Source organism: Panthera uncia (genome assembly GCF_023721935.1).
Source record: "Panthera uncia isolate 11264 chromosome C1 unlocalized genomic scaffold, Puncia_PCG_1.0 HiC_scaffold_3, whole genome shotgun sequence".
In the NCBI taxonomy this organism is placed as follows: Eukaryota; Metazoa; Chordata; class Mammalia; order Carnivora; family Felidae; genus Panthera; species Panthera uncia.
Window position 1 is genome coordinate 89,175,021 of NW_026057584.1, and position 20,109 is coordinate 89,195,129.

General features: G+C 38.3%; 1 protein-coding gene across 1 annotated transcript in view; it reads left to right on the forward strand.

The window, feature by feature from the left end:
- Positions 1-20,109, forward strand: part of LOC125911420 (thymocyte nuclear protein 1-like) — a 43,078-nt gene that overhangs the window by 18,217 nt on the left and 4,752 nt on the right. The gene's annotated exons all lie outside the window — the stretch shown is intronic.

The window sequence follows — 20,109 nt, forward strand, 5'->3', positions numbered from 1 at the left end:
AATGTTGATGGAGACAGCCTTCATATTTAGTCCTGAGAGTTAGGTTTTGGGATTGCAGGTTATCTCAGTACTCACTAGACTCACAAAAGTAACGTCAAAAGAGTTAGATTTGCCTCTTATGATCCAGTAAGAGCAATAGACAGTTTAAAAGCGATTGTCAACTGTGATTAACATGGCCAGCCCTGGACAAACTTTTCAAGAAAGTATAAAGTTCTACCACTTCTTGAAGTAACTTTGTAGTCTTATGTTGTCCTCAACTTCTTGAATTTTCACCTCTGTTCCAGTTATACCATTTTCCTCATCCACCAAATTCTTAAAGACCCCTTCCCCAAGGCTTTCCTATAAGAAACTGAATACAAGTCAATAAGCCTCCTTTGAAATTAGAACTCCTTGCTCTCAGAATATCTATTTAGTAGCTGTTGTGCGGCTTTAATAAACATGTCAGAAAAATATGCACATACCTATCTACTTGCTACAGTTTGTGCTATTAAACGGAAAGTATGACATGTGGAATTCATGTCTTTGGGGAAGATGAATTACTCGGTAATATGTAGCATACTTTCTAGATGTATTTATTAACTGCATAACGGATTGAATAGTAATTGCCTTCAATATCTTTAAGTTTGGATTTGCTCCTTTCGGTTTCAGTTGGCTTAAATAAAATATTGAATTGGTGTTTTCAAACCAAGGTAGATTGAATTAAATAATCATAGTTCATCAATCACTTTTCTATTGTTGTTTAGTGTAATGTTGTGAGAAAGTACTGAATTGATAGTGAGAAAACCTTGGTGTTAGTCTTGATTCTGGCACTAACGGACTGCAGGACTCCATATATCACTTAATTACCCTAATTTTCAGTTTACTTATCCATTAATTGAAGAATTATACTAACGGGTTTTTAGAATTAATGCCAGCTCAGTCTTCTCTGATGGATGATTCTAAGTTGTACAGCATCTCCCATGTGAACTGCTTAGAAAAGTCTATTTTCTCACATGCATTTGCCAGTCATCTGTGCTAAGTCTGAAAGGTCATTCATCACACATTGCTGGTTTATCATAGTTATTTCTGTACACCTGCTTAAAGTGTCTACAATAAGCATTTTATAGCATGAGTTTTTAAAACACTCTAGACAACATAGGAAGACTCATTTGCCAAGAGCAAACTGCAGAATTTATTGAAATCATGATGATTATTTAGGAACCAGGGAGGGACTGTTGATTAACTCTTCAGATTAGTTACTCTCTCTCTTAGCTCCAACTCAGTGAACATAATCTATTACAGAAAGATACTTATTTTCAAAAGTGGTAATAATTGGGGATCGAGGGGAAGAGTTGATTAACTCCGAATATTATTCTGACTCTCAGGTATGGCTCAGATGAAAATGACATTGCATTGATATAAAATGCTCTTGTAAAATTTTAAGGTAAAGGACACTTACCTTCTTCATCACTATAAATGGTAATAGTAAACATAATGAAATACAAATTTCAAAACAGAAGCAAAATTAAACTTTAGATCCTCTTTATTTTACTACAGCCAAGCCTCAAACCAGGAGCAGTAAAAAGGGGAGAACTTTATTGCTACTCACTGTTCAACACTTCTGGGCCATGTTTTATTTTTTTCTTTTTTACACTTCATCTGTCTTTGCCCTATGTTAGGAGGGAAAGGTTTGAATAGAATTGAGCTTCCTATGCTATCTAATATAAATTCACTAGGTCATATAGATCTAAACTCTGCACATATAATGTATGATAAACTATTTTTTAAAAAGGAGTTGCACATGTGTATATCTAACTCAAACTCTGGCACTTTCTGTGTCTAGAGCCCCTCACAGCCTGGACAATCATGAGGTAGGAGTTAATGAGCAAGGAGAGAGACAGATGCTCCTGCAATGGCACAACCAACAAAGTAGTCCAGTGCTGGCCTTTGAGCCCTCCAGGCTCCTGGTAACCACAAACACTTCCAGATGTGGCCCATTCCCATTTTGCAGCAATAATCCTCAGGCATTCTCAGTAGCCATTCCCACTTAAATTCTCCTTGAACTATTTTGGGCTTCAAAGGATTCTCACAGTGTGTGGGCCAATGAGCCCCAAAAACACACCCTTATCTTTTTTGCTGTAATTTTGGATTTCTTGCCATTTCTTAAGCCATTTTTAGGGACCAGGAACATAAGAGAGACAAGCTGCAATGTGTTCAATCCATCATCTTGCAACCATGGTAATCAAATAGGTAGATATAAAATCAAAATGGCAAGCTGAGGAGCAAATAAGTATGCAGAGAAATTCTCTGTAGTAATAAACAGAAATCTTGAGTTAAGGCAAGAGACTTGGAGCACAGCAATGACAGGAAAAGGGGTGCTGTGGGACAGATGAGCGTATGGGTATGTGATGGGTATGGCACACTCACCATCCACCTCACAACACCCTAAATCATGTCACTCAAATGAGGAGATAAAGATATTAGTTAAACAGGCTTAAGATAAAATATTTTATACATAATGAACACATTCGTAAGTAATGTCAAGTATAAACCCCAAAATGTCCTCTTGCTCGCTGATCAACCATGGTTGAAATTAACATCCTAAACACTCTCTGTAGTTGGCGGCCTACCCAAGCATTTCACCCCTCACGTTTCCCTTCTCCTTTAAAGTTGTTTTGATTTTACAATGGCATCTAAATAAGTGTAAATACAAAGAATTTGGGAGGGCTGTATTGTAGGGGAAGAAGCTATGTATTCTCTATAAGACTCTGCCTTATTTTTACTCAATTAGTTCCAATTATCTTGAAAGTAACCTATTTACTGCACTGGGCAAAAATAACCCAAATAGATTATTGGAAATTTTCAAAACCAAAATATCCAGCTTGTATGTATGTATGTATGTATGTATAAATAAATAAATAAATAAATGGTAGATAAATGAATGTTTGATTTTGTTACAAGGTCAATATTATATCTACCTCTATATCTACATCTGTTTCTGCACTACATCTATCTATAGCTATATCTATATATTTACTCTTAACTTGATTTCCATACATAAACCTATCTCACATGACTATTCAATTATCTTTTTTTTGCCAGAATAATTTTTAAAAATCTATACAACTTTTGAGAAAAGGACTTTTTTTGGTTGAAGAATAAAACGTTTTTTACACCCCCTCCTCCAACATAGTACACAGATATTCTAAAGGAAATCATATATTGAGATGTTGGTTTCAAGCAGAGATGCACTCACCAATTTCTTCAACATGACTTCTAGCTAGAAAGTATCATAAAGGATAAAACAGAACTTGTACCTTATGTTTGGATGAACAAAAAAGGTTTTGCTTTGAATTTTATGCCAAACAAGAGTGATGGAAAAGTCAATATTTTTTAGGATTCTTTAGTACCATGGTGAATACGACCGATTTCCACATACTTCAAAGAAGTCTAGTGTTTAGCCTGTATGTTGCCCTAAAGATGTTTTTTTTTCTGTTCTGTAACATATTTCCAAGGGTAATTTGAGTGAAAGATAAACATGCACCCCCCAAAACTGTGAAGATACATCTTTAAAAGCCTCTTTCACTACTTCTACTTTTCAAAAGGTTATAAACAAAGAAGTGTCAAAAACTTTACTCAGTTCATTAATAAGGGAACCAGTAAGATGTTAAACCTAGTTCAAAGCAGACTTCAAGAAATGAAGATTTATATAGTCTGTCAGTCACAGTAACGCTGAAAATCATTTGCAACTAGATATAAAACTGATTAATGTCATGTATGGCAATAAACCCTAATATTTGCAGTTACTTTTTCTTTTAGATAGATATAATTTTTACATTACTGTTGAACAAGAATCCGCTGTAGTGATCCCAGTCAAGAAATGATTTCACAAATACCAGTGTCCTACAAGTTAACCTATATCCTTACAGAGCTGTAAAGTATGCTAATCAATAGTGAAAAGATAGTTTAATGAAGACAACCACTCCTAGAAAATTAGCTAATCCTCAGTCACGTTATGTGTCCTATTCAGTACTCAGCGTTACACTGGTAGGACGTCCATCAGTCTCTACATCCTATGTCCATGTCTTGGATAATTTTTCTTAAAAGTGTCTATGCTTGTGTGAGCATACAGGTTGGGGCAGTTGAAGGCAAGGCAGCATGAGGAATATTCCACCAAAAGACAGAAAGAGTTAATATTCAAGTTTTGACACCTAATATAGTATTTTTGAGATGGTAACATGACAAACAGTTTAAAAGCAAGGCTGTTTCCAGAGAAATTCTTTTATCTATCCATTTAACTTATCAAGGAGAGGTCTGCAGAATGTGATTGTTGAATGTCGCCCGAGGAACATTCCAACAAAGAGAAATGGAGTAATATCCACCACAACCTACAGCCCTGGTAGATTAATGGGGTGACAGGAGACAGAGCAGAAGAGGCAGATAGCCAGGTGTATGGAATGGGGGATGAATTGCTTTCATTGAGAGGAATACCAAGACCCCAGAAGTTTCTGCTAATTTCTCTTCAGGTGTCCTGATGGAGTCAGCATGGTGGGGTATCTCAAACGTCCCCAAGGGTGGCCATATAGAAAAGAACTTGGCTGTACTGTATACACAGGCACAGAGAGGGTCTGTATTCTTCTCATTCAGTGCTGCCTTACAATTGTTGTGGCCAGTAGTAGGATGTGGAAGTTCTCGCATGCAGGTAAGGAATTTCTGTAACTGTACCTGGGCCTGGGGCAGTTTGGGACTCAAACTCAGATCCCTGCAGGCTCCACAAACAAATCTTGAGAGACAAGATTTTCAAGGACAGCTGTCAGCACCCTAAGATGAGAAAGGGCCATTTTCTAGCCACAAATTCAGCAGAAGGTAGCAGCGGGTGGCTTAGAGGGGAGAGGCAAAGACCATGCACATGACAGCAGCTGATACTTCAGAGGGAAAGCCAGGGATGGAGGGGCAGGATGAAGGTAGGTAGGATACTGCACGGCTCAGAGACATTCTTTTCTTTCCCAAAGACCACGCCCTTGAAGCGTTAACACTCCTCCATGCACCCAGATACCATCCAGGAGAGAGCAGGCGAGTGGAGTAGATTTCTGAAATTTTATCCAATATTGTCTGACCGATCACTTAAAAAGATTTAAATATGATTCGAACTAATTTTACTGGATGAGAGGTTTTTGTTTTGTTCTTTGTTGCTATTCTTTCTCTCCTGGCTTATTTGGGTGGATACATGTGATAAAAATCAGATAGCTAGGGAAATTAATCTGTGTTTCTTCATGTAGTTGAACATACTGAAATACATATGCAATCCTACTACGAATCTATTGTTATTCTCTGGTGCCCTAAACTTTCCATTTTTCTTGCAAACGAAGAAAGGAAGGAAGGGAAGGGAGAGAAGGAAAGAAAGCACTCGGTGCTTTTATTTAGCTGGGGCTGGATGGGGTAGGGGGGCAGGGATCATCCCATTTGTTTGTGAGCCTTTGCAAGTGTCTCCTGCTCCTTCAAACTGAGTAATCTGCACCATCCTCTTCATCTGAGCACAATAAAAACTTGCAACCACACCAGAGTTCCCTCCGAAGTGTGAGGCGAAATCAGAGACACTCTGCCTGTGTTCTTGTCTGGGATTCCCAAGTGGGACACACATGCAGAAGCCCCAAAGACAGCGTGAGGGACCCCAGAGTCCCTGGCAGAGTGGGAGATGGCTCTCTGAATGCCACACCCTTGAGGAATGCTGAGGCGTTTAACTTACTCAATTGTGGCTCAACTAAGGCAAATATTTTGTCAAAAACTGTAGGCTGGGTCACAGGTAGGGGCTTAGTGACATGAAGCTGCTTCCCTGTGGGACCACCACCCTGCCCTCATCCAAGCCATCTAAAGGTACCACCTGTGCCAGGCAGAGATGAGAAGCCCACCGGTGGTGACAGCATGTGAGAAGGGGTGCAGAGACCACCAGAAATGCAGAACAACCCGGAAATAGGGGGGACAAACAGAGAATTTTAAACCAGAATAAGACCGAACCACAGACCTGAATTAAATGAGAAATTGATCACTGCATTGTATAGAAATTAAACCCAGAAAGGACCAGTTTAAATTAGCAATTTAACAGTAAGTGAGAAGATAGTTCTGAATCAGACTTTAAGAAGTAAAGAATAAGGGGCACCTGGGTGGCTCAGTCGGTTAAGCGTCCGACTTCGGCTCAGGTCATGATCTCCTGGTCCGTGGGTTCGTGCCCCGCGTCGGGCTCTGTGCTGACAGCTCAGAGCCTGGAGCCTGCTTCAGATTCTGTGTTTCCCTCTCTCTGACCCTCCCCCGTTCATGCTCTGTCTCTCTCTGTCTCAGAAATAAACATTTTTTAAAAATTAAAAAAAAAAGAAATAAAGAATAATTCTTTTTTCACACCGCAGTTTGCCACTGGGGTTATAACTATTAAATATCTCTCTGTTCATGTGTATTACACATTAAAGTAGATGAAATAAAACCTAAATTCTAGTTCAGCTGCTTACTTCATTATAGCCAACACTGTATGTGTGATGCTTTTCAAAAACATGAGAATGCCAAGAGGGAGCCAAAACCCATTATTGTATCACTATCTGCCAAATATTTTAATTTGGAGATTTTTTTTTTTTATTCTGATGCTCAACAGTGTGTGAGAAACACTGGCCACAAACGAAAACAAAAACCGCACTATAACTGAGAGATAATTGGTTTTGCACTAAACTGTAAGAAAGCCCAGCTTATACCTCATAACAGAGACGATGCTAATGAAAGAAAAGAGAAAGAAAAAAAGAGAAAGAGGGTAATTTAGCAGTTAGAACAAAGCAGCATGGAACTACAAGCAAAAATTTGATTGGCTGAAGATCATGCCTAAAACTTTGAAAATTAACACCCCAGAGTATTATTTTTTATTATGCCTTGAAATGCTGTCTCTTTAAATCACAAAACTATATAAACAAAAAAATTCCCTTTTCCACTGCTGCAAGTAGCTGATAAGAATGGAATTTCTCTTCCCACATACGGTAGGCCTTCTTGCTTTAGTGGAAATGTAAATTTCTACTTTGTGTAAATTGAGTCATAATTTGTTTTATTGTGTTAAAATACGCATAACATAAAAATTATCATTTTAAAGTATACAATTCAATGGCATCAAATAAATTTGCGATGTAGTACAACCATCATCTCTATCTGGTTCTGAACTTTTTCATTGTTGCAAAGGGGAACCTCACACCCTGTAAGCAATTATTCCCCAGTCCCCTGCCTCCAGCCCATGACAACTACTAATCTACTTTCTGTACTTATGGGTTTGTCTTTTCAGGATATTTCATATAAATGGAATCTTACAAAATATGTGCCTTTGTGCCCATCTTTTTTTACTTAGCATAATGTTTTTAAAGTTCACCTACGTTGTATTATAGATCGGTACTCCATTCCTTTTTTTGGCTGAATAGCATTGCATTGTGTGGATATACACATTTGTTTATCCATTCATCCATCGACAGACATTTGGATTATTTCCATCTTATGGCTATTGTGAATAGAGTGATTATGAATATTTGTGTACCAGTTTTTGTTTGAGTGCCTGTTTTGAATTCTCTTGAATAAAAAGCTAGGAGTAGAATTGCTAGCTAATGTGATAACTCTATGTTTAGTGTATTAAGAAACTACTAAGCTGTTTTCCACATTCCTACCTGCAATGCATGAGAGTTCTAATTTCTCCATATTTTCACCAAGACTTGTTATTTTTTTATTATGATCATCTAACTGGATGTGAAGTGTTATCTCAGTGTGGTTTTGGCTTGCATTATCCTAATAGCTAATGATGCTAAAAATCTTTTAACGTGCTTATTATCCATGTGGATATTGCCTTTAGACAAGTGTCTATTTAAGTCCTTTGCCTGTATTTTCAGTTGAATTTTTTGTATTTTTGTTGCTGTTCCATACAACTTTGAACAATGAAAGTAAATTTGAAGTCATCTTGACAAACTCTCCAGTGTTTTTAGTGGAAACTCCACACGCTGGCCAAGAACAGGTCACTCCAAACTCTGGGCTTTTAAGACAAGATGAACATGGGGTCAAGAAATGGGAGCTACTAAGACACCAAGACTTGATATTGACACACTAAATAGAAAAGCAGTACTTCCCAGTCCAAGCCCTTTACCAACGAAGACTGACACGTCCTGACTCTCCTCGCACAATCCCCTCAAGTCTAAGTGTGATCCGTATGTGATGAAAACATTCTGCCTTCAGCAGTGGGCGGCAGGAAGGAGCATGGCTCCTTTCACACAGGCCTTGCTCCTGCAGCAGCCATGGGAGCCCTAGTCTTGTAAATGATGAGACTAAGACAATGGGAAGCTGTAAGACATGACCTAGGTTCACCCAGTTATTATTGTACCTGGGGCTCAAAAATGGTGTCTTGTCCCCTATGTGTTCAAGCTGTCCTTAGCCATAATCTTCTGTATGCCACATCATAAAACCAACAAAGGTTTTTAAGATAGCTGACTGGAATTAGGAGGATCATTTGTCATATTAAAATAATGATGACCACCCGAGGCTATCTTAAAAACTTTAAAATTATGAGCATGTATTTTGACTTAAAAACAATGTTTCAGCTTTAATTAAGGAATTAAATGAATGCATATAAAACATCCAGATCCATCAAATATGTAAAATATGTAGTTTGAGACCATTTGGGGTAGAGATAATTACCAAAGAAAATGCAAATCATAAATGGATTTTAATGAGCCCAACCTAAATACAATTTAAAATATCTGACAACATAAGATAACAGGGGAGACCAATTTATGCTATAATGTATGTAATATGAAATGTTAGAAATTAGTTCACTCTTGGGGCGCCTGGGTGGTTCAGTCACTTAAGCATCCAACTCTTCATCTCAGCTCAGGTCTTAATTTCAGGATCGTGAATTCAAGCCCTGCATTGGACTTTGCACTGGGCATGAAACCTAATTTTTAAAAAAGGGCGGGGCACCTGGGTGACTCAGTCGGTTGAGTGTCCGACTTCGGTTCAGGTCATGATCTCATGGTTCGTGGGTTTGAGCCCCGCGTCGGGCTCTGTGTGCTGACAGCTCAGAGCCTGAAACCTGCTTCATGTTCTGTATCTTCTTCTCTCTCTGCCCCTCCCCTGCTAGTGCTCTGCCTCTCTCTCAAAAATAAATAAACATTGGAAAATAAATTAAAAACAAAAAAAGAAATTAGTTCACTCTCGTGACCTGTTTTTAAGTTTATTTATTTATTTTGATGGAGAGTGAATGGGGAATTGGCAGAGAGAGAGTCCCAAGCAGGCTCCATGCTGTCAGCACAGAGCATGAGACCGGGATCAATCCCATGAACCATCACGAGATCATGATCTGAGCTGAAATCAAGAGTTGGTCCTTTAGCCCATGGAGCTACTCAGGCACCCCTTCACTCTTATGACCTTTAAAATGCTCTCAAGCCTTTTTGTTTAGTTATTTTTTTTTTTTTATTTCAATTAGTGATAAAGCATGGATGAGAGACACAAAATAAGTGAAAAGCTTAAACTCACTATTTAAAAAAAGGTTGATCGGGGCGCCTGGGTGGCGCAGTCGGTTAAGCGTCCGACTTCAGCCAGGTCACGATCTCGCGGTCCGTGAGTTCGAGCCCCGCGTCAGGCTCTGGGCTGATGGCTCGGAGCCTGGAGCCTGTTTCCGATTCTGTGTCTCCCTCTCTCTCTGCCCCTCCCCCGTTCATGCTCTGTCTCTCTCTGTCCCAAAAATAAATAAAAAACGTTGAAAAAAAAAAAATTTAAAAAAAGGTTGATCATGCTCCAGAGACTAGACTTCTTTTGGCAAGGTATTAAGTAGACTTGGAGGAAGCCAGGTTTGTCCCACCCAGGGCTCTAAAGCCAGTTTTGCTGCTCTGTATCAATCTGAGTGCGTAGGGAACATCAGAAACGGGAGGCCGAAGGTCTAAAGCCACTGAGATGGGAGATAAAAGATGGAGCTAATCAGATGCTTAGATGGTCCTGGAACCAAAGCATGAATTTAGGATGAAAGCACACAGCTATTTCAGTCACAGCAAATAGAACAGAGCATGACCTTCAGGCTGGGGAGAGAATGCGCCAAGCCCCAAATTTCTCGGAGGTCAGGGATTATAGATGAAGCACCGTTGATAAAAATACGGACAGGAGTAAATTGCCTTAGTGCTTTGTGACCTGAGAAGTATATTTGCCCTGCTTTTCTTTCCTGTGTAAGAGAGAACATCCTTTATCTCAGCTACCAGAAAGCATTCTAACATTTTCTCCTGGAATCTCCATTCAATTTTTTTTCCATTCAATTTTTTTTTATAACTCGAACATAACCAACATCTATTGTTCCATTTATATTAGAAAGTCTTCAATAATTATCAAACCATTATTCTTCGTCTTAGACTTTGTAATAACATGAGTAGTTCAGTAGAATTTTGGGACTATTCCAGTATTCCTAGTTGGTATCTTCCCTTTGATGGAGAGGGGCATAGTGAAGCAGCAAGAGAAGCTATCGAGACTGCTACATGCAAACTGGAATGCCTTGGGAATCACATTTCTTCATGTTAGATAGTTAATTTGCCTTGAAGACAGGAAGTAAACTATGTAGGCATCAATTTTCCATTGGACTCTTATAAATTTCTCCCTATAGATAAAGCCGACCATTAGTTTTAAACAATAGGCTATACTTCCTAAATATAAAATACGTTTTCATTTGATATCTGGCAAAATGAAAGAAAAACCATGCAGAAATTAAAATATGGACACATTTATTTTGCTATGAAGAGTGGTATAATTCATTCATATATTTTTCTATGCTATCTTCTCAGACAGTTTTTTTTAATTTTTAGTTTTAAGTAGTTGTCTTATGTCCAATTTATTGAGCCAACTCTAATTGACAGATATTATTATGTAAATCTCCCTGCCACTTGTCCACGTGCCATCTAAAATATAGTGCAGGGGAGAGGTATACAGGATATGAAGTGCTGATAGTAAGGCTTGTGTGATGTGACAATGTGTTCCTCAAAAAATTATGTAGCAGATATAGCATGTCATATGCCCAAATACAATGTTTATTTATTCCTTGGTAGATAGAAACACAATTTGTTCAGATATCCAGCTTTCAGCAAAGTTGATCCTTGCTCTAGCTCAGAGGTGAATCCTGATTTATCTAAAGTTCCCACACTGTCCAATGGGAATTTCTGTGACGAGAGAAATATTCTATTTCTACGCTGCCCAATATAGTAGCCATTAGCCTCATGGGGCTATTGAGTATTTGCAATGTGGCAAGTAAGACCGCAAAACTAAACTTTAAATTAAATTTAATTTAATTACTGTCAATTCATTTATCCATTCATTCATTTTAAAAATTACTATGAATTTCACTTTAATAGACACATGTGGCTACCAGCTATTGCATTGGACACCCTAGCATAACCAGTTATGATAATCCCATTGCCATTGCCACTGACTGGATTGACATAAGACCTTTGACAAAATGTTGGCCAACAGATGGGAAGAGAGTGTTGTTGGCAAATGATATTGTTACTGCCCCCATTAGACAATGCCTTTCCCAGCATTGTTGCATGGAACCGGGACACTAACCTTTTCATACCACGAATAATAATACCACGGCAGAGCAAGGATGCTCCTGCATGACCTTGAGACTTCCAGTAAATGAGATAATGAATTTTTCATATAGCTTAAGCCATTTTGATTTGTGTGCCATGTTATTTGCAGAGGAAGCGTCATCACTCATAGAAAGCATCTTCTTCGTTACTTCATGAAATTGTCAGAGAAAGTATTATTTTTAATCTTCGAAATTAGAATAAGCTATTGTTGGAATTTTAATAAAGACAACTTGTATTTAGCGTATACATTTGATTTGGTGAAGTAGAGTACTTATGTAGTAACAACAATAATAGTAAAGATCAGAGTTGTGAATGTTTCCTATTGTCTAAACTGAAATTCACCTTAAAATCTTATGAAAGGGTAACACAAGTGAAACATATATGCTATTTTGAGGATAAATAAATTGAAATTAGAAGATGTTAATGAGGTCAGACCGCTCATTAATTATGGGGATATGTCTCAATCTTGGGTCTTTTTTTTCCCAACAAAATACTTCTTTTTTAATTTAGATTGGTTGTCTCTGTAATTATCCCTTTTGTTAGTGGCTTACAAGAAGAAAATAAAACTGAGCATTTAAGTATTTGTGTTTGTAATGGTCTAGTTGATTTTGTTTCCAACATATCGCTAGCTCTGTTAAAAGCAGTCCATTTTTGAGTCAAGTGTGGCAGGAAAATGTCACAATGAGGAGAAGAACAATATCTACTTTAATTATATTAAACATAAATCAGAAAAAAAGGGATAATTGAAGAAGTTGGGTTTCAGAAAATCTATAAAAATAAAGGATATAAATGTGTGAAGTTGCATGCAGTGAGTGACTCACAAAATTTCACAGCTGAGAAATTGAAGAGACCTAACATTTACTACTATTAAAGGTAATTATTCAAATCATAGGTCTTACAATATCTGCTATTAGTTGCAAATGTTTAGGTAGAATTTAGAAAGTGTGCTTAACAATGGAAGCAACAATTTTGTTTTCATATCTTCTTGCATTCAGAGTAGGAACTGTTTCCCCTGGCCTTTGCGGGGGTGGGGTGGGGGGCATAAAACAGCCTTTGAACAGCAGCAGAGGCTCCTTAGTTTAGGCATTTTGTTTTTAGACCCTAGAATGGCTTGATGAGGCAGACTTTTTATCTCCTTTTCTAAAGGCATTTAAATATTTGATCATCTTTTGTCTGCAAAGTGTTTTCACTTCATTATGCCCTACATGAAGATAATGCAATAGACTTAAAAAAAAAAAAAAGAAAAGAAAAAAAAAACCACAACTATTCAAAGTTCTTCTAAGCTTTATGATTTTTTTTAACTGATCTCTGTGCCCAATGTGGGGCTCGAACTCACAACCCTGAGATCAAGAATCACATGTTCTACCAACTGAGCCAGCCAGATGCCCCCCAACTTTTATGATTTTATCATTTAATTGTATCATTAAAAATTTAATGATCAATGTATTCAGATGATATTGGAATTTAAATCTTTTAACCCTTCTGTTTTACCCCTGAAAAGATTTACTAATTTAGCTCACAAAAAACAATTCCAAAATGCAAATGTGAGAATGACCCAAGTGAGACTGGATGGAAAAGGAACTGTTACTGTTAAGAAACTTATCTCTAGATATCACTAAGGTACAGCAACACTGAACAAACATCTATTAAAAAATTGTAATAATTATGAAATTTTTATTCCAAAATATTAAACATTTTTTTGTAATGTTTATTTATTTATTTTGAGAGAGAGAACACAAGTGGGAGGTGGGGCAGAGAGAGAGGGAGACACAGAATCTGAGCTGTCAGCACAGAGCCCTACGCGGGGCTTGAACTCATGAGCTGTGCGATCATGACCCGAGCTGAAGTCAGACACTCAACCGACTGAGCCACCCAGGGACCCCCCAAAATATTATATATTTATATAAATATAGTTTCTATTTTTATACTAGAATAGTGAAAATGATATAACACATGGCATCCATTATCTGTTATTTTGTGCTAGGCACCAAACTAAGTTTTTTATGTGCTAGGTACAAAGCTTAGGTTTTTAGTTATCTCATTAAAGTCTTATGCAATCTGATGCAGTAGATACTAATCTTATCCTTATTTTACAAGTAAATAAACTGAAGATTAGAGCTAAACAATTCATTTACAATCATGAATAATAGTGGAAAAATTGGAGTGATTTGGGTTGGCCTTATTTGTTTCCCTTCTTGTAGGGATCACCATCCTGTTTCTGCCATTGTCTCGTATTAGAAAACAGGGATTTCCCTTTTTTCTCTCATTTTTCTTATGCATACTGGAAAAGTGGGGCACCTGGGTGGCTCAGTCGGTTAAGCAGCCGACTTAGGCTCAGGTCATGATTTCGCGGTCTGTGAGTTCGAGCCCTGTGTCAGGCTCTGTGCTGACAGCTCAGAGCCTGGAGCCTGTTTCAGATTCTGTGTCTCCCTCTCTCTGACTCTCCCCTGTTCATGCTCTGTCTCTCTCTGTCTCAAAATAAATAAACGTTAATGCATACTGGAAAAGCAAGTCAGGATCCTGTGTGGAAAAGAAGGGAAGATTCTAGGGGGGGGGGGGTGCAGGTGTGGAAGATGTAGGTAGAAATCTCAAAATAGATTTAGAGATTTGGAAATCAGTGGGAAATTTTGTTCCCCTTCCCATTTAGAGTCAAGAGAAAATAGCAGTGTAGGGACATATGGGTGATAGGACCAAAGATAACCTCCCAAAGATTTCTGTGCTCTAGAATGGCATGCAAGCTAATAAATGGCACATAACTCAGGAAATAGTGGCTGAAGTTGAACAAATGAAGGGGTATTTTAGCCAACATCCTATGCCTCAGTTGACTTCTCTTCTAATCAATGTTTTGGTACCACGTAAGATTCCATCATTCAGAATTTAGGTAAGCTCCTGGGGCAGGGGTGGCAAAAAGATCCAAAATTGCCTGTGTTTAAGATTCTGGGTTTTTTTAAACATTATTAATTTGTATAAAAACAAAATTTTATTTTTGTATTCCAGGGTTGTGGATTTACTAATATTTCGTTCATTCACTTAGTGTAATATCTGAAACTTATGAGTTAATTTGTAATTTTTACAACACAATGATGATATATGGCTTGATACCTGGATATTGCTAGTCAATTTATGTATCACTTCTGGGTTTGAAAGTTAACTTAACATATGATATTTAATGTAAATATACACTTTTAAATGACTGAGTCAGAATTGTGATATTCTGGTTATGACATACAATAATGTGTGATTACATCCTTTACCACCCAATTGTAAACTCCATGACAGTAGTGAGAATGACTGCATCCTTAGCACCTAAGAAGGTTTCTGGGTGTCAAATAGGATTGGGTGAATAAATACAAAAGTATATATATATCAAAGATGTGATCCAATAAGAAAAAAATATATGAATGGTATAAGCCAAGTTTTCCTTTACTTCTTGTTTTACTTTCCTTTTGAAAGGTCAGGAAACTCACCTTGGGTATTTGTTTAGGTAAAAGAGTGTGCCTGACTCTTGGGTCATATGCCCTCAGAATCGTGCTGGATGAAACAGACTAATAAATTAGTTTCAATGTGGTTAATAAGTAGGTTTACATGTTACAATCCTCTAGTGACTTCTGAAGATTGTTTCTAACTGAAAGTAATGTCTCTAGTATATGAAAAGTGTGACTTGGGGTGCCTGGGTGTCTCAATCCATTAAGTATCCAACCATTGATTTTTGGATCAGGTCACAATCTCAGTTTGTGAGATGGAAACTTGCACAGGGCTCTATGCTGACAGCACGGAACCTGCTTGGGATTCTCTTTCTCCTTCTCTCTTCCCCCTTCCCCACTCATGTTCTCTCTCTCAAATAAATTGACAGTAAATAAAAAGATGTCTTCACTTTTATGTTATCTAGAAGTTGTACAATTATATATCATGCTTTCTTTTAAACATTTTTATTTATTTTTAAATTTTTTTAAATGTTTATTTATTTTTGAGAGACAGAAAGACAGAGCATGATCAGAGGAGAGGCAGAGAGAGAGGGAGACAAGGAATCCAAAGCAGGCTCCAGGCTCTGAGCTGTCAGCACAGAGCCCATCATGGGACTTGAGGTCATGTGAAATCATGACTTGAGCTGAAGTCGTACGCTTAACCTACCGAGCCACCCAGGCGCCCCTAAACATTTTTTTTTAATGCTTATTTATTTTTGAGGGAGAGAGAGTGTATCAGAGCGCGAGCAGGTCAGAGAGAGAAGTTAACAGAGGATCCGAAGTGGGCTCTGTGCTGACTGCTAGGAGTTCAATGCAGGGATCCAACTCACAAACCACGAGATCATGACTGGAACCAAAGATGGGTCTCAGTCGATTAAGCATCTGACTCCGGCTTTGGTCACGAACTCAGGGCTCATGGATTCAAGCCCCACGTGCGGCTCTATGCTAACAGAGCAGAGCCTGGAGCCTGCTTCGGATTCTGTGTCTTCCCCTCTCTCCCCACCCCTCTCTCTTTCAAAAATAAATGAAGACATTAAGGGGCCCCTCAGTGGCTCAGTTGGTTAAGCATCCGACTTCAGCTCAGGTCATGATCTCATGGTTCGTGAGTTCAGGCCCTGCATCAGGCTCTGCCACTGACAGCTGGGAGCCTGGAGCCTGCTTCGGATTCTGTGTCTCCCTTTCCTTCTGCTCTTCCCCCACTCGAACTCTCTCTCTCTCTCTCAAAAATAAATAAAACACTTAAAATTTTTTTTTAATTTAAGATGTAAGCATTTAATCCAATGAGTATGCATGTTCTGGTATAAATTAAGTCTATATTGAAAGGTATAAAGAAGTGGCAAAGGAGAAATAAATGAAGACAAAGAAAAACACTTTAACTTTCTCACTATAACAAAAGATTTCCACTGTGATCCAGAACAAAAGGATAGCTTTTTCAAGTGCCAACTAGAGAAAAAGTCAAAAGAGTAAGTGTAATTATTTAATACAGTTCCATCAGTGACATTGATTAAATCTGTCTCCCCAATAAAGTCATTGTGACATCTCATAACTATAAAAGATGGCCCTCCTGTTTTAAGCAGCTATACTTACAACAGGTAAATGACTTTTTAAGCTGTTTTCACATTTGCTTCCAAATCCAGTGAGGACAAAACAGAAGGAAATAGGGCTATAATACCATCTGAGTGATTTACACTAGGCATAAGGAAAGGCACTATTCCCTGAAAGTTTATACACTCACAGAGAAAGGGGTTGCATGACCAGGGTGATATACATCTGGCCCTGCCCAGAAGCTGAGTGGTGTAATAAATCATTATTATGGGTGTCACTAAATGAATGAATTGGCAACTAGAATTAACATCATGTACTCTGGGAAGAGATTTGTGGCAGGAGGGGGAGGAGAAGAACAAATATACTGGCCCTATTCTTACCAAATTGATACATAAATGCTACATCTGGGTTTCTTAACTTAGCATCCTAAAGCAACAATGTATGAGCTTTAGGAAATCTATAAATGCTTTGAAATTGAGTATAAACAATTTTAATGATTTTCTTTTTTTTTTAATTTTTATTTATTTTTGAGAGAGAGACATAGAGAATGAGCCAGGGAGGGCAGAGAGAGAGAGAGAGAGAGAGAGAGAAGAGAGAGAGAGAGAGGGAGAGAGAGAGAATCCCAAGCAGGCTCTGTACTATCAGCACACCGCCAGATGGGGGGCTGAAATTCAGAAACAGTGAGATCATGACCTGAACTGAAATCAAGAGTCAACGCTCAACCCACTGAGCCATCCAGGTGCCCCAAGCATACACAGTTTTATATGCATACATATGTGGCATTTTTATAGGGTAAGAATATCTGTATCTTGCACTGGATTCCCTGTATAGGCAACAGTCACAAATGCAAGAAAAAGACTATCACTTTTTGTGAATCTCTTGAGAATTTGGGAAAGGAGGATGTGTATGCTTTAAATATGTTGTAAATTACTAATAAAGGAAAAAAATCTACAATTTCTGATTGTCATGTTCCAACTCATTTTTCCTTCCAAAAATGCTCCCTATTCTGCTAAAGAAATGCTGAGTTTGAAAACCAATTGTGTATGATTGCATTTCTTCCCGCCTGTGGCTCCAGCCTCCCTCCCACCACAGCTTGCCTTCCTCAGGCTCTCTGTCCCAGGGCTACGGATCCGTGTAAGTTCCAGTGTGCTGTGTATCCTTTGTGACCTCCTAACCTTTACAGAGACAGCTTTTTCTGTCTGAAATATTACTTCCACCTCTAGTCTCCAACTGATTAACCCTACTTGTCCTCCAGGATTCCTCTCTGGTGACCTTTGACCAGGACCCTGGGCAAATCTCTGTCGATGCACATATCAAGCTGCATTGAAATAATGTGCCTTTACCTTCTCTTTTTTTCCATTACTAAGTTGCAGAGTTCCTTGAAATCATTTAGAAATTCATTCACCTCCGTAAGCTCACAACCTCACACAGCATCTAGTACATAAAGGGTCAATAGTCTTATTGAATGTTGACAGTTTTGATAAAAAATGAATTGTAGTGACCAAAAGGGTTTAATGAGTTTTCCTTTGTAGAGTGCATATATTTTTAAACAAAAGAAAAATATAAGCTGAAGGAACGAATGACTACTTTTGGAACTGATTTCATGCAGAAAGGAACAAAGTAGAAAGATATCTGGTAATAAAGGAACCTTCCTGAAGCCACTAAATGATTAAATTCCTATCACATAGTTGACACCTTCAGACTTACTCTCTCTTGAATCATTAATCATATGCCCATTTGAAAGTACCTTACAATTCACAGTTTTTGTAAACAGTACAGTTGAAGTTCATAGGAAGAGATGGAATTTATATTTTGTCAGCTAACCTAGCAATATTCTCTACTAAAATTTCAACTTGGCCCAATTCCACTTGCTTCCTCTCCCAATTGTTTTCTTAAGACCAGTGATTTTCAACGGATCGTAGGGTAGATACGGTGATGCTCCAACCACATGTCCCTTCAGAACTGGAGGACTCATTCTGCACTTGCTGTTTGTGCTGCTGCCTGATAGCTTCCAACTATGACACTTTCCTCTGCCTGCCCTCAGCTGGAGGGGGCCCGTTCACCCAAGTCTCACTCTGCTCTGAGGGCAGCCTACATTCATTACTGGTTAATGGGGAGCTAAATGCTCTGCCACTTCTCATCCACCTTGAGACCACTCAGAAGGGCCACTCAAGATTCAGAGGTTCTTGTGGGACTGAGTGACCTTTCCTGAGACTGTATCACAGTGCAACGTTTCCCTTTGCCTAAAGATGGTCTCACCATCCCTTGCCCCTAAAGGTGCCAATTCTAAGAGTGTTTCCCAAAAAATTCTGGCGCTTGTGTTGATAATAGACTCTAATGGACAAAAGTGCAGAAATTAGTTGGGAGACTGTTGTAATCCGGGGAATCAATTGTGATCACAGGTGATGAGAAATATTTGGATTTTGAATATATTTTGAAGTTAAAGACAACAAATGTTCTGATATATTGGGTGTAGTTTGTAAGAGAAAATGGGGATTCAAGGATGTTTCCACTTATGTTGGCATAAGTGCTGGAAAATAGTGGGCATGACCTGTATTTGGGGCTGATATGGGGAGGGGTAATTGAGACTGGATTCATTCTGAAGTATGTTCAGTTTGAGATGTCAACTAGACATCCAGTAGAGATGTCAAGTAGACAACTAGATTTATAGGTCTGCAGTCTGTTGGAGCACTGTGGATAAGAGGTGTAACTTTAGAAGTCTTCTGCATATACTAATTTTTAAAGCCATGAAAATAGGTGAGATATCCATCAGAATGAGCATAAAGAAAAGAAGAAGACCAAAGACTGAGACTGGAAATGTTCTAATTTAGAGACTGGGGAGAAAAAGAAGAACCAGCAAGGGGGGGCTGAGATGGAATGACCACTGAGGCAGGGTAAATCCCTGGAGAGTAAAGTCTTGGAAGAAATGTGGGAAAGTAGATAAAGAAGAAGGGTATGGTAATCTATTTCAAATCCTACCTACAGGTCAAGTAAATTGACTTTAGTTACTTTGATAGTGATCTTCATGACACCATTTTTAATAGGTGATGAGGAAAAACATAATGAAGTGAGAACATGTGAGAAGGGGGAAAACAACACATATTTTCAGTGTTTTACTACAAAGGGGAGCAGAATAATAGGAAAGTCTTTCACAGAGAAAGTGGAGTCTGAAAACCATTTTTTTAAAAGAGATAACAGTCTATGTACATGTTGATGGGAATGATCCAGTAGAGTGGGAAAGTGATGATGTAAGGTAAAGAAGGGATTATTTCTGGAGCAATGAGCTTGGGCTGAGCAAGAGACAGGGTTTACTATACAAATGAAGATAGCGACATCAAGTGTGAGTATAACAGTATAGTAAAACTAGTAAATATTTTTCATGTGTTGGAAATAAAGCCAATGTACACAATTAAAGTGTTACTTATGGTGCTGTGCTTACAAGTTACAGGCTGAAATAGTCTCTATGATTTTGTTAGCTATAAAAAATGTACAAC